Genomic DNA, 14,531 nt, shown 5'->3' on the forward strand with positions numbered 1-14,531 from the left:
AAAAATAATTCTCTTTAATAGCAGTGGTGAAATTTGAAAGTGCTCAGGCATATATAAGGACCGCAAATTGCACCGTAGGAGATAGTGAAGCAAGCAAGCCTGACTCCCCCCATGAAGTCCCCCATAGCTGTTTGGGATGTTTCTCAGGCCAAGGAAAATCTGAAAAAAATAGTTACATTTTGTATTTCACAGTAACATATCAAAATAAATTAACAACAAAAAAACACAAGTTTCACAGAAAGCTCTGAAGAGACACTGATGAATTATTTTGATAGCTTCATGGTGTGCCAAACAAGCCTGACCCTGTGCATAGCTGATGGAAGGACCATCTGAAAAACTTTGAAAACATGGTGCTTGAATGGGGTATTTTGAAAAGTTTCCTTGAAAAAAAAAACAGATTTTACAGGCAGTTCAAATAATCTGAATATCCCATTTGAATGACATCCTATAATTTTTCCAAATGTGTTAGGCTATATGTCTTTGTTTCAACATTCTATTAATCTTTATTTGTTCATACTGACCCATTTCTTTAGATTCGTGGTTGTATATTGTGACTGGCAATTGGAAGGGGAAGGCTAGTCATTTTTCGAGTTTCAGGGATCTCTAAATCTCAGGCAATAGGCTGCAGAGCTATCGTTAGACAAATACCACCGGGCCAGAAACTAGAGCTACTTCTCAGATTAGATGGACCTTGAGATTCAGGCACCAAGCATAGTTACACCAAACGTAAGCATCAGACAGCAATATTGGTGAGTGTGTCAAAATTATCCATATAGAGTGCATAGATACAAAAGATTATATACTGTAGACAATAAACCACTTATATGTGAATCGCGAAATAGCTACCCAAACCATTGTTTTATGGCACCGGGAACATCACTTTACCAATAACTAACAAACTCAGCATGAATTTACTCTCAAATATTAATTTAAGTATACTGAAACGCATTCATTTGCCCCAATAATCAATGTGACATTTTCTTTATATCCTCAAATATTGTATTCAATCAGCAGCTTTTCGTTTTTGTTAAATAAGCAGATTTTTCCCTAACACCATCTAGCCATATTGTGAAAAAACATATGTTTTCCGTTTCCTTCCGACCACTAGTTTTTAATTGTGGGTAAATAAACTCAATGCCCCCAAGCAAATGTTTGTTATGTATGTATGTATTGTTTTTTATACAGCACAAACCTAGCTAGGTAGAAATGGCAGCCACGGGCCGTGCAGGTAAGAGGGGTGGGGCCAGGTTGGGGGGGATTCGACAGACGACCTTGAGGGGAATTTAAATAAATAATTCATTTTCCCTTGTCGTCGTCAGTTGAAATACCCCCCCCCACCCCCCTACCAGGCCCCATTGCCATACTGCTCTTACCTGCACGGGCCGGGGCTGAGCAATGGAGCACTGTACATAACATGGGAGGTTGGGAGATGATCACCAAGACCACATACAAGTTGGTATTACAAAAATAAATTCCCCATTTTTAGGCACAGAGAGATTAAGTGATTTGCCCAGAATCACATAAAGTTGAGCCATGTGTCACGGCTAGGACTTGAATATCAGTACCTGGTTCCAAAGTCAGCAGCTCTAGTCACTAAGCCACAGGATCTACATCCGGTCCCGGTTTGGGAACGTCTCAGCACACATGGCTTCAGCTCACTGTTCACTATATATACCTTGTTGTTTATTGGTCAGTAAGTTTGAGTCTGAACTCTGAGCACGGACTTAGTCCAGGGTAAACACCACCACTATATCATCCTTCTTCCCTAAGAGCAGGCTGGAGCTTTGCTGTCTGAAAGCTCTGGCGGCAATAAATATCATAGTCTCTATACTCAACGCCTTCCCAAAAAGAGGTGCCCCAAATACTCCGGGTCTTAGTTTTACACAGTGGCAGTTGGTAATCAGAGCATGGGAGTGTTGGGGAGCCGCACGCACGTGCACACTCACTCACACCTATGCATTCACACACACAAGCACACACACCCAATCACATCACACTCACATACATACATACAATCATACATATACGTAAGCACGCACCAAGCATTGAATAGAAACATAACCCTTACCCTTAAATGTACTTTTCTTAATGAAGACATGGAAGAGAAGTAGTTCCTTCATAGTATTTATTTTCAGAACAGAGGTTCAATACAGCTCATCCACCCAACTGCCTCTGGCTCCACTCCTCCACAATTCCACATGAAGTCAGAGCAGCTGTCACCCTTCTAGAACCCACAGATGTCATAGAAATACATGAGCAAACACAGTGAGTAACATTATAACACATCTCCCTCCGTCAACTAACACAACAAAAACTAAAAAAAACATAAGTAAAACAAAAGTTAAATAACATATCCCTTTAAAGTACCAAAGGGTTACATGAATGTAAAAGTTAAAACATATTAGGTAAAAGACCCGTGGGTCCCTCAAATAAAAAAAACTACCTAAACATAAGAGTAATGACATAGCAATCAAGTAACATAGTCCTTCAAATATGAAGGTTCACGAATAACTCTCTTAGGCCTGTTAGGACCATCCACAAAGCCTTTTCTACCAGTATTGTCACATGGAACAACCCCATGAGTAGAATCACCACACACCGCAACCCTGCTGAGGTTCCAAACCTTATGATCAGAGGTCCTGATTGCATTGCCAAGAATCTTGACCACTTTAAAAGGTTTCGAAAATTTAGAACCAGAATCACCAAAGCCAGGTTTCTTGATTCTTACAAAATCACCAACCTTCACCTTAGTGGGCTTAACCGCATGTCTCATATCAAAATTCTCTTTGCTTTTTAGACAAATGTGATCCTCCTTGCTCTTCCAAGAGCTTAAATCAGGAGTCACACCTTTGTCTACCAGAAATTTGTTCACCCATGGAGGTTCTAAAAATGTATCAGGTTGCCTACCACGGAATAAAAGGAAAGGAGACTTACCAGTAGTAGAATGTGGTGCAAAACGAAATACACAAACTCTCTTAGAAACTTCCTCTCTCCAGTTAAGACAATTTTGCTTAGCTAATGAAATTGTATCCTTTATTACCCTGTTAAATCTCTCAACAGTCCCATTGGATTCAGGATGATAAAGAGCAGCTTTCTTGTGGACAATACCACAATTAGTAAGAAAATCCTCCATCTCTTTGGACACCAGTTGCACTCCATTATCAGTCAAAAGAGATTCAGGTATACCCTCTCTAGAAATTATGCCTTTCAAAAAGTCAATTACAGTTTTGGTGTTAATATTCTTTACAAAAGAAATCTCTGGCCACCTTGAAAATAAATCCATCACCACAATGACAAAGGTATCAGAACCATCCCCATGTACAGGACCCAAAATATCCAGAGCAATGTCCTTCCACGGACCACTCGGACGTGATCTCTTCACCATCGGTTGAGTTCTGATCTTTAAAGATTTCTCACTGAGTGAGCACTGAACACATTCCCTAACCAACCTTTCAATTTGAGTATCCATCCCAGGCCACCAATAGGTAGACCGTATCCTTTCCTTAGTTTTAGAAATACCCAGGTGTGCCTCATGAGCTAGATCTAATAACTCCTTCCTTAATGACACAGGGGGAACAAGTCTATGACCTCTCCATAATATCCCTTGGCAATCAGACAACTGATCTCTCACTGACCAAAAGTCTTTCACCAATGGCCCCCCTTGTTCCTTGTACTGCCACCCAACACGAATAAGATCAAATATATCCTGAAATGTTTGATCCTCACGACAAGCAGCAGACCACTGACTCTGAGAAATGACTTTATAGTCAATTCCACACACAAAATCATGAGGTCGACCAAAATTTGGATCATCTTGACCATCAGAGGGGTTAAAAGGAACTAGCCTCGAGAGTGTGTCAGCAACAAAATTTTCTGAGCCAGGAACATACTTCACAGTAAAGTCAAAACCCTGTAAGCCAACAATCCACTTAGATATCCTTGGTGAAATAGAGTCAATCCCTTTACTAGTCAACACCTCACATAGGGGTTTATGGTCTGTCCTTACCACAAACGAATTGCCCCAAAGAAACTTTTTAAACTTCTTAATGGCCCAATACACAGCAAGCGCCTCTCTCTCAATCACCGAGTACCTAGATTCCGCTCCTTTCAAACTTCTAGAAACAAACATTATGGTATTGTCAGGATTGGTACCCCCTTGATACAAAACAGCACCCAACCCTTTGAGACTCGCGTCCGTAGAAATAATAGAACACTTAGCTGGATCAAAATTCCTAAGTTTAGGAGCAGCTTGTAATTTGCCCTTCAATTCAACAAATTCATTATCACACGACTGATCCCACAAGAATTTGACGCCTTTCTTAAGCAAATTCCTCATATTATAAGTGACTTCTGCAAAATTCTTAATGAACTTATTATAATACTCCGCCATACCTAGAAAACGCATGAGCTCTTCCTTTGACGACGGTGGAGTTAGGTCTCTGATGGTATTAACAAGTTCAGCTTTAGGAGTAACACCATCCGCAGTAATCGTGTGACCCAAATAATCAATCCTGTCCAGACCAAATTTACACTTCTCACACTTGATGGTAAGATTGTGATCAGAGAGACCATTCAGCACAGAACGAACTCTCGAACCATGTTCTGATTCATCACACCCATACACTAAAATATCGTCCTGATAAACACAGACCCCAGGTATGCCAACTAGAATCTTTTCCATAACCCTCTGAAAAACAGAAGCAGCAGATACTAGTCCAAACGGGAGTCTCACAAATCTAAATGTTCCAAAAGGTGTCACAAACGCAGTCAGATCCCTGGAAGATTGATCGAGCATGATCTGATGGTAAGCGGACGTTAAATCAATTGTGCTGAAGACTTTGGCCCCATGCACCATACTTAGAAGTTCAGAAATGTTAGGTAACGGGTATTTATCCACAAGTACACACTTATTGAGTTGTCTGAGGTCCACACATAATCTTAGAGAGCCATCAGATTTCCTCGCGGCCACAACCGGAGCCAACCAAGAAGTGCCTTCCACTTCCTCAATGATACCCTGTGACTTCAGCTTTTCTAATTCCTTCAACATCTCATCCTTGACACTAAATGGCACATTGCGTACCTTGCTAGATACCGGAATGGAACCCGGGACTAATTTTATCTTGTGGCTATACCCTTTCAAACACCCAAGCTGATTACCAAAAACACGCGGGAACTCTTCCATAAGTTGAGACTGCAAAGAAGAAGTATGACCTACAGATTCCACTACTTTTCTCTCTTTAAGGATTATAGAAGGAGTGCTATTTGGATCTAACATAACCTCCAAATCTTTCTGATGCCACCAACTGATGATGCTATCACCCTTTCTAGAAACGTACACCTTCCCAGAAGTGTAACGACCTTCATACTCTATCAACCCAATGAAATACCCCCTTAAATCAATGGGTTCTCCACCATATGCAGTAGGGTATATATCTGCCTTTAGTAAGTTCACATTCTGACGTAAATAATCATCAAAAAATTTTGAAGAAACAATTGTGATCTTTGCGCCAGAATCAAATAAGACTTTTGTTCTTTTACCTTCCACCAGAATATAATCCAAGGGTCCCTCACCCCCTATCTGAACAACAATTTGGCCACATTCAAAATCATGTTGATCACAAGAACTTTCATAGTTTACTTCATGGACACTTTGCTTGGAAGATTTGATCTTACAAGCTACAACAAAATGACCTCTTTTCTTGCAATAACTACAAACAGCGTTTAGTGCAGGGCAAGATTTATCATTCGCCCAGTGGCCAGTATTGTTACAGCGGTAACATTTATTCCCTTTATCAAACTGTATGCGAGGTTTCTGTAATTGTTTACCTTTGGTTTGAAACTTTGTCTTAGTATCTTTCAATTTAGTATCAGGAACAGAACTCATCTCCGTACTAACAACTGAAACATCTTTGTTAAGATCTTTTTTGATTTCCTTTAAACATTCTACTGAATGTTCAATTCTCTTAGCCACAACAAGAACTTCATCAAGGGTCGGCTCATCTTTCAACCATAACTCATCACGCACTTTTTCAGACACACAGCCCAACATAAACTGATCCCTAATTCTTTCCTCAATAAGCGTATCAAACTTACAGGTTGAAGCTAACCTTCTCAAATCTGTGACATAATTTTCAATGCTTTCCCCTTCCTTCTGCATTCGTTTCCCAAAATGGTAGCGTTCCAGTATAGTACTGACTTTGGGTAAATAGTGAGAGTCCAACTTATACATGCAGATTTCAAACTCATTGAGGCCAGCAGCTGCACTAGTAGGGACACATGGAAGGTGGTCAAAAACATCTTGGCCCTCAGACCCAAGACAGTGCATAAGCAAGGCTGTTTTCCTTTCAATGCTAAGGGAGGTACCACAAACCCGAGCATATCGCTCGAAAACTTTTTTCCACTTTGACCATTTTATTGGAGGATCACCAGGTGTCTGCAAAAAAAACGGAGCAGCAGTGACGTTTTGCATGACTACCCTTGAGCTGACCTTGCAAGGACGAGAAAAAAAAACAATGCAAAATAAAGTGGAAAGAGAAGACAAAACAATGATATGTACGTAAACGGGTTGTGCGTTGTAAAAAAAAACTACTTGTAAATATTGTGTATGTCTAACACAAATACTGTAAAACCCATATTTGCTTACACATCAACGTCGTAAAAACTGTGCCCATCTGCGTAGAATTAGCACAAGTCTGTTAAAATAAACTTCAATAAAGACCAGAGGACAAAACCAGCAACGAAGTTGAGAGCACTATACTGTGTACATCAGCGTTGAAAAAGAAAAAAAACGTGTCTTAAAAGATACATGAAGCTGTGCACATCAGCGTGCAGAACGTAGAAAGGATGAACAGGTCTCCTTAAGACTTAAAATTGTACAAACTGTGCGCATCAGTGTGAATATTGCATGTGGAAAACAAGGAAGAAACTGTGAGCACAAAGCTGTGCACATCAGCGTAGTAACCAGCAATAAATAACATGGAATATATCCTTGAGAGTCACTCTGCCGAGGAGTTGTGGATCGACAACCACAAAGAAGCTGTGAGCACAAAGCTGTGCACATCAGCGTGGGAAATCAGTATGAAATGAACCGTAATGTATTCTCGCCAGTCGTCTTGCTGAAGAGTTGTAGAACGCTTCCTGTGTTGCTTCGTTGCTCAGCAACCAAACTCCGCCGAAGAGTTGCGGATCGCTCGCGTCTGAGCTTCGTTGCTCAGCAACCAAAATAAACTTCCTGAAGATCCATTACGTCGCGTTGGTTACGTCGCATTGGGAGGCGTGTGAACTTCCCGACGTAACAGAAGAGCGTGTCACAGAAGATGGTGAAAGCAGAGACGCTCAAACAATGCTCCCTTGACAACGAGCATAGAGGTGCCACAGCGTGAGTCTCGCAGCGCAAGCAAAGCCTCGGGGACAGATTCAAAAGTAAGCCACCAACTGTACATGTGCATAAAACGTAGAAAAATACGGAAAATGCAACGTTATAGAGGCTATTGGAGGGCTTTGACGCTATGCTTAGCGAGGGGATGAGAAGAGAAAAAAAAAGCACGAAGAAAAATTCACAAATTCGATGAAAGCGCAATTAACAGGCTGGATCCATTAACGTTTGGACTAAAACAAAAACGTTTCTTCAATCATCCACCCAGTTAATTAGGGAGCACTTAGCAGTTATTTACAGGACATTTAAGACAGAAAGGAGCCATAAATGTTAAGGAACAGTCTTACTTCTCACTGAAGAATGCGCAGAAAGTTCTTTTCGCCTAGATTGACGCACGTAGAAGAGATGAGGTTAACTTTTCCTTGTAGAAAATGGTAGATGTTAAGTCCTTTCTTTGTAGAATTAGAAGAAAAAAAAAAATTGTCCTTTCTTGGAGTTGAGCTGTTTCAGATCCCAGTCGTCGCCAGTGTTAAAAAGTACATTTTCTTAATGAAGACATGGAAGAGAAGTAGTTCCTTCATAGTATTTATTTTCAGAACAGAGGTTCAATACAGCTCATCCACCCAACTGCCTCTGGCTCCACTCCTCCACAATTCCACATGAAGTCAGAGCAGCTGTCACCCTTCTAGAACCCACAGATGTCATAGAAATACATGAGCAAACACAGTGAGTAACATTATAACACCTTACCTCTGCAACGTCTCTAGAGGGATGCCTCGGAGGTGCCAGGAGGGTTTGAACTACCCGCGCCCCTCATTGGCTGTGTGGGAGCGCGGCAGTCCCTACCTCGTTACAGAGTGGGACGGGGTCAGTGAGAGTTGCAGGCACCACCCCACTCTGTGACAAAGTGTCAGTGATAGACACTTGGCCCTGGGCACTTTGAGACTTAAAACGGAAGTGCCAAGGTCACAGGCTATCAATGGCGCTCCCCCTCATCATGGGGGTCCTCCAAGCGCTTTGCCAGGCTAAGAGGTCATGCCTGCAGGAACTGTGACATCATCAGCATGGCAAAGTTCAGCTCAGGCAGCCAGGCGCTTGCACATTTAGCGTATAAATAGCACCTGGCTGCACCTGGCTGCCAAACCTAAACATAATGAGCGTCTGACAGGCTGACCTTTCCTCAGCCTGACACACACTATTGATGTTGCCCCTTCACCCTTAAGAAAGGGCCGCTGCTGGTTTTGCATTGCAATGGTCTGAAAAATATGACTAAATAAGCCACATCCCTTCTTACAGATGGCTCAAGGGCAATATCATGAACATACTCAGCCCCCATGCGTGTGCGCCCAAGGGGTCCATGTGCTTGCTTTGTTAAAATTGCCCTGCCTATAGTGTATAAGTTAACTCTGAAAATCTACGAGTTAGTATATAGGCTGTACACAGTGCAACACGAAGATCTGTGTTTCCTTGTATGTGATGCAGACAGCTCAATTTCGGCAAATAATTGTGAATGGGTCTGTTGTGAGCCTGCGCACTGATGGGTAGTATGTTCAGGCTACAGCCCCAGGATCAGTAAGTTCAACATTCAACCCTACTGCCCCATATCAAAATGAAGCTTGGGACACATGGTGCAGAAACAAGGCGTGACACTGGGCAGCATCGCCCTTACAAACGCTGTGACTACATTTATTGGAATCACGTTGAGCTGTGATTGATCTTCGCCCCTCAAAAACCAAACTGAGCTAGAGCAGTGCACACTGCAAATAGCACACTGTTAAAGGGCCTTGAGCAACTCTCTCACATGCCTGGAAACAGCATAACCCCCACACTGCTTTCAAACGAACAAAGGCTAAGATGCTTAGAAAAGATCAATGTTTTGTGGTCCTGGTGCGGGCTTTCAAATAAATACAAAATCTCATATGTTCAACCCAAAAATATAAAATAAAATGAATTAATGGTGTGAACTGTACAGCCAATTGATCCAAGGCACGCTGCAGGTCATGAGGTTTTTTTACTAGCTGATCTACTGCTTCAGACAGTAGCACAGTGGACCGTCACCATAGGACTTATAGCTGGCAGCATGCATATTAATTCGGCTTCTCCTCTCCCCGCCCCATCACTCATACCCAGTAGCGGCCGCTACTGCTAAAAAGAACTGAATACGTGATCCAATGCACATAGAACCTTCAGTGTCCAGCGGTCGGTTTATGTTTAATGGACCAAGCCATAAAAGTACATTTGGATACAGCCACCACAATCTCCTTCGAGGAATCACTTTTGCAATCCTAAAAGCATATACTCGATTCATTAGTCCCAAGCTTCGACATAGGGGCGCAATCCACTTTGCTCTGGGATTAGCATATTTAGGACAAAAAACAAATGTCCCTCGGTTTCATCAAAGAGAATACATGACTGACACCGACTATGCCCGGGCGTTGCAGAGTGCCATGATGAAGTGCACACGGCACTTGGGAGGGTCCCATATCCAAAGTGCAAAAACAATGAATGAGCACACTCCAGACGTATATAATAACAAAAATACCTGCCTTAGGTGCGGACTTGTGCAGTCAAAAGCATCTTGAGAGGCTACCTGTGTGGAAGGACTATTCGTTCTGGGCTTAAACTCTCTCCCAATATCTTTATTTGACCACCACCGAGCAGTCGCCAGGATAGACAGAGGTTCTTCTAAAAAATGAGCAAGGCCTAGCTCATACCATGCTTTTTTGACATAGGCCAGCCACTGGATATTCTTGGAGCATTGTAGTCTGAGAATGTCAACAAGGCCCTCTCTGAAGGGGGCTTAGTTCTTGTTATTAGCACCGTCCCTTCTTGGTATCTGGATACAAAAAGAGGGCAGTGTGACACGGGCTTGCAATAATAGAGCACTGAGCACACCCCAATATTTATCTCTTGGCATAAATTGAAAGGCATCATTCGACTAATAGTTGCCACTTGTCTCAAGAATTGAGTGGTGTGAAGGTGTGTTAAAATCCCACCATTAACCTTTTATCTGTTGCCTTTTAATGATTGTATCTGATGCCCTCCACCCAAGTGAAGATCTTAATGAAGTGCAAACAAATCCTTCCATACATTCGCCTCCTTCATATGACGTGGGGCTGAGCTACTGGAAAGGGGAGTTTGAGTGACAGGTCATGGAACAGACATGAAGGTGAGAGTAATAATGAAACTTCACTTGAAACATACATTAAAAAAAATGAGGTGGTTAGAAGTTGGATAAAATTATAAGCACTGAAAAAACACCAGCCGCATGATTGTTACAGAGTAATAAATAAATAAATAAGCACTGATAGCAACAGATCCTTCATTTTTTTTTAAACATTGAAAAACTCAAAAAGAAAACACCGGAAGATAAAAACAGGAAAGCCTAATTATTGTAATTACTGCTATTATTAAAATGCCACTGAAGTACCTCAGAAGCCATGGTTGGCTATTAAAAGTCAATAATGGCCTTCATATGCCAGATTAATCATTGTACTAAGGACAGCAATTATTATGATATAGATTTCCACCTTATAGCAGGCACACCACTTTACCGGTCTGGCCACCATTATTTGAAGGAGGACCACACTATGCCAGGCCAAATATTACGAAAGACGTAAGACACCATAACACCAAAAAGGGACAGGAGACAGACAGAAAAAAACACACACACACACACACACACACACACACACACAAAAACACACACACACACACACGCACGCGCACACACACACACACACACGGGTTGAGTGATCTGTTAGAGAGTGGGCTTTTATTAAGGAATGCAAGTCAAAATCTCTAAACCTTCGAACAGAAAGCAGACAGCACAGTACCTATAAAGAAGCGACTGAAGCCATTTTTAAGTCTACAGACAAAAATCAAACTGCAATCTACTACTTCTGGCTGGGAGGTAACAAGATTTCACCAGAGACGTTGCAGTCAACAAGATGATGGAGTTATTTTCCGCCTGTGTCACAAAATATGTGGAATATCACCAAGTTCTATGGCGATGGCTACAATAAACATACGGGTTAATTTACAAGAGTCCTGCGCCGCCCAACCATCACTTTTTTTGACGTTCCAGTGGCGCAGCCCTCTCAATCATATCTATGAGGCGACACAAAGCCTCCCTGCGTGGCTATGCATGGTCTAACAAATATGGAGTAAGGCAAGGAAGCGTAAAGTGTTGCTTTGCCTTACTCTGCGTCAAAGAGGAGTTCCATCGGCATTGCGATGGGTGTTCCCATGGATTCTGATACTGCCCCAGTTTTATAAAATCATGTGAACCTGGGGCAGCACCAAAACCTTATGCCTTCCAGAGCAGGTTTTTCCTCTTTTCTTGTGTGCTGCATTTGGCAGTACACATAGAACAAGGAAAACGCCTCTCGGTATTGTTTTTGTGCAGAAAGGTGCTCCTTCCTCCACAAAATCAATCCTGCCATCAACGCAGACACCCTTGCTCCATAGTGCAAGGGTGCTTGTGCTGGTGCTAGGCACCAATTATGCACTGGCTGTAAGGACAGGATTGCACTGTATCTCGGAAATACGGCGCATTCCTGCCCTTTCTAATTGGCACAGGGCAACGCAGCAAAAAGACTTGCAGCGCTGCCTACGCCAATTGTTTTATAAATGAGGCCCATAGATTTCATTATCTCTTAGCCTCCTGAATACTTGTTAGGAGGTCTACCTGGAAATCAAGGAATCTGGTAGACTTACATGCATAGCTTTGTTTCTCTGTAATTCTACACTTGCAGATTTCACCAGACTGGGAAAACTGCAGGTTTAGCAGGTAGAGAAAATCTACATTTCCAAATTTCTCTCCTTTTTTCTGCATACAGGTAACTATCTTTTTTTAATGTGGAGAAATCACCTCACCCTGAAAAAATGGGAGTATTTTAGGCACTATTTAAGTCTGTTTTTCAGGTGTAATATCAGAAGTGCAGTGAGAGTGGGAGAGCATGGCAAATATTTGAGAACATAGACAATGTTACACATCTGTGAGTGTTCTCAACATTGTCAACGGGCACTTTTTTGACACTCAATTGTTAACCCCACCTTCCCACGTCTGGCACTCATGTACAACAGCGAATAATCCAACCAGCTAGCAGAATGTCTGTGGTAGTAAATGTAATCTATACTAATTCATTGAATCACAATCTGTGGGAATAAACTTTTTTTGCAAAACGTTTAAGAAGCGTCCTCAATTTTCTTTACCACCAGTAATACAGGGTCTAATGTACTGAGCTGTTTTGCAGTGGTGAGGCCTGTGATTCACAAAACAGTGTAGCACAATGTACTAAAGGCACATTGCGAGTCGAAAAAATCTGACTCAAAAAGTTCTTTTTGCGACTTATAGGCAATTGCAGAGGAAAGGTGGGCATGTAAAGGGCCTCCGCTCTCTCCTTCGTGAGTAGGATGCAAAATGTAGGCATTGCATGAATGCAAATGCAGGTACAGAGCTCTCCTGTCCCTTATAGGACTCATCCCTGCTTTGCAGCAATTTACAAAGAGTCGGAAAAGGACTGCTGCCTCAAATTATTATTATTGATGCTGCATAAATTGGTCGGATTTGCACTTCACCTTCACATCTCAGGTCCTTGTTGTGTTCTTGATGCGGTGTCCGCTTCTGCTTTGCAAAATGTTGTGTCTCCGTTTTTTATACTGTGTGTAATAACTTTTCTTCTACCACTAGCACAACCTAGTTTGAATAGCTCCTTAGGGTACTGCTGGAGCAGAGTTTTCAGTTTGAAAATTCTGGGGCTTTTGAAGCTCTGGCATGTCTATTCGTTGTACTAAAGTATTAATAATTAATAATTAATTATTTGTCTTCTGCAAGTGCGTTTATATTAATCAATCCGTTTGTTTTAACAAGAGAGGGTTACACGTGAGTGTGCTTAAATGTGCTGTTTTAAAAATTAACGTGCATGTTTTCATGTTTAAACGTTGCTATGTGCTGTTTATTTTTGAGCACAAAACGCTTTCCGAATTAATGCTTTTCTATGTTGCAAGTGCTAGATAAATGCATACACATAAGGGTATTAGTGGGGTTAACACTGTTTAATCACTATGCTGTAGTAACGTTGTTTTTGTCTCTTTTAATTAAGATGGTCTATTAAGGCCTATGTTGGCCTAAGAAAAGATGGCTGAATAGTGAGCCTGGCTGTGATTATAATATGAAAACTGTGACGAGGGAGACCCCTGCTGGAAATGGTTCTGAAGCTAACTGACCATGGTCCTTGTTGAAAAACTTTCCATGAGGACGGCAGCAGTTTTTGGGAGATCTCCAAGAGAAGTGAAAGTGTCCTTGGCAGCCTTGGGAAACAAAGGAGCCTTAGAGGGAAACTCTGAACTGTGGCTCGTTGGCCGAGGAAGAAGCAGGATAATTGTGATACATGTTTTATTTTCTTGGTTCCTGTTCCGTAGTTTTCGCTATGTGTATTTTTCCTGAGCGGAGATTCTCAAATGTAGCAATGTTACATCCTTTCCTTCTCGCTCTGCTCAGCAAGTCCGGCGGACATTATAGTTTTTTCTATGTTCCCAATGTATCTTTCTATTGTTTAGAGACTATAAGATGTTAGTCTAGAGAGGGTCTTTTGCCACTTGCCATTTTGCCTTTGCCGCGTACTGAATCTGCGTTGCTGAGGATTGATGCTGAAGGGACTTCGTCTTGAGAGACATTTACCGAGAGACTTGTCCTGACCCGTTCTGACATTTAGCTAGAATAGGTAACTATGAGAAATGATTTACTCTGATTTATTTTCTTTGACTACTTTTAGATAAAGCAATATAATTTTAAACATGGTGTTGGATATTCTTTCTTGTCAATTATTGGGTTTACGTTATTGATTATTGCTGTATATTTTGTATAGATTATGCTTAGGGACAGTCACAAAAAACAGGTCTTATCGACCTCGATATAGATGCAGGGTGTTTAGGAGTGTTTTCCTTCCACAGGTTTATTGCTAGTAGAGTATTTGAGCGTATGTTAGTGAAATGGGCCCTAGTGTATGATGTATGCATGTGCGTGTAACTGTGAGATTACTCTATCCGTGGTAGTGGGAATATTGTACACACCCTGATCTCTATCAATTTCCTGGTAGCAGAGTTTGATGGTTTTTGATGATTGTCTTGATTAGATAAGATTCTTTTTATT

General features: G+C 41.6%; 1 protein-coding gene across 2 annotated transcripts in view; it reads right to left on the minus strand.

The window, feature by feature from the left end:
- LOC146858379 (uncharacterized) overlaps positions 1-14,531 on the minus strand; it is a 316,534-nt gene that overhangs the window by 70,158 nt on the left and 231,845 nt on the right. The gene's annotated exons all lie outside the window — the stretch shown is intronic.

The sequence above is a fragment of the Triturus cristatus genome, chromosome 3_2 (genome assembly GCF_964204655.1).
Source record: "Triturus cristatus chromosome 3_2, aTriCri1.1, whole genome shotgun sequence".
NCBI lineage: Eukaryota > Metazoa > Chordata > Amphibia > Caudata > Salamandridae > Triturus > Triturus cristatus.